This window comes from Notamacropus eugenii, chromosome 3, assembly GCF_028372415.1.
Source record: "Notamacropus eugenii isolate mMacEug1 chromosome 3, mMacEug1.pri_v2, whole genome shotgun sequence".
NCBI lineage: Eukaryota > Metazoa > Chordata > Mammalia > Diprotodontia > Macropodidae > Notamacropus > Notamacropus eugenii.
In genome coordinates, this window is record NC_092874.1 from 204,270,545 (window position 1) to 204,272,515 (window position 1,971).

A 1,971-nucleotide genomic window follows, 5' to 3' on the forward strand; every position below is an offset into this window, starting at 1 on the left:
ACATATTTGTAAGGCATATTATTTAGGTCATACCTATAGGGTCTGATGGTATTCCTTACTTTTTAACAACTGAAATCTAAATTTTGCAATAAGAAACTCATGTCATAAGCCATAGTCAGCTCCAAGTATTGTTTGGACTAACTGTATGGAGCTTTTCCTCCTTTGACTGCAAAGCATATAATCAATTTGATTTTAATATTGACCATCTGGTGATGTCCATATGTAGAGTTGCCTTTGGGGCTGTTGAAAAAGAGTGTTTGGTATGACCAGCCAATTATCTCAACAAGTCTCTATTAGTGTCTGCCCTGCTTTATTTTATACTCAAAGGCTAAATTTTCCTGTTCTTCCAATAACCTCTTGATTTCCTACTGAAGCATTTCAATCTTATATGATGCTTTTGATGTTATTTCTTGAAGATGCTGTAGGTCTTCATAGAACTGATCTACTCTGGTCTCTTTTCCATCAGTGGTTGGAGCATAGACATGTATTACTGTGATGCTGAATGGCTTACCTTGGATTTGAACAGATAACTGTCTGTCATTTTTGAGATCGCACCCTAATATGACTTTTCTCACCCTTTTATTTAATATGAAGACTAATTCCATTTCTTCTAAAGAATTCTTGCCCAGAGTAGTAGACGTAATGATCACCAGAATTAAATTCACCAGTTCCCATCCATTTAAGATCACTGACACCCAAGATATCAGTGTTTAATCTTTCCATCTCTTGTTTGACCACATCCAGCCTTCCTTGGTTCATAGATCTTATATTCTAGCTTCCTATACATGAATGATCTTTACAGAATTAAACTTTCCTTTCATCACCAGACACATCTATAGTTGAATTTCCTCTTTTTGGAGCTATTTGTAGTTGTCCTCCACTCTTCCCTGTAACAGCTTGGTTGGACATCTCTGATCTCAGGAGCTCATCTTCTTTTGGCTCATATCTTTAATCATTTTAATATTGTCATATATATAAGTATACATGAAATATAATATTTCAAAATACTATATATAATATATTGTGTATTATATTGATACCAGTCTATATCTTATATAATGATATTAATATAAAACATCTTAATATATATCAATATGTAACGCGTGGAATTATAAAAACTTTTGGTATCTGAGTTCAATTTAGCAGTCTGCTCAATAATTAATATCCTTTTTGGTATGTGTCCCTAAGCAAGTTTCCCCTAGTAACTTCAAAATTTAGCTTATATCAGGTCATAAAAAAGAGAAAGGGCCTTTAGCTACCAGGCAAGGACTCAGTCTAACAAAAAAAATTAAATATAGGATAGGTTTTATTTAATCTAACAGGAAAGAAATAGATTTATACCTGAGACCATAAATAATCAAGTTACTTCTTTTCTTTTTTTTCTGATGGGCTAAGGTCCTCTCAAGCAAGAAAAGGAGGGATTGCCAGAAGGTTGCCCCTCCTTCTTCAAACATGTACAGGCCACATGATTCACTGTACTAGGAAAGGGAAATGTCCAGGTTTATAGTTACTTACAGTACCTCTGCACCTCAATAGTGCTCATTTCAGTCTACAGTTTGAACTTGGACCTTGGTTTGTTTCAGGAACTACTTTTCTTGGTCTAGGTACTCCTCCATTGTTTCACCATTGCCACTCCACTGTCAGGAACTCAACAGCTCCTAGCCTTGGAATTGAGTGATTGCATAACTTCTCTCACATCTTGTCCAGGACAGAAGAGGAAAAAAGGAAGTGTTTCTATGGTATACATGAGCACTCCTGCTAATAAATATTATTATGAAAACACTAGTAACTCTCTTACCTTTACTGACATTATTCAGCACAAATATATTCCTCATAGTAAGTATTAAGTAATATTATTTATTAATTAATTAACATGGGGAATTAATATATTTTTATGTATAGCATAGCACAATGCTTGATAAATCCAGCTTCTGGAGATAAGAACTCATTATTCAGCACAAATTTCTGAGG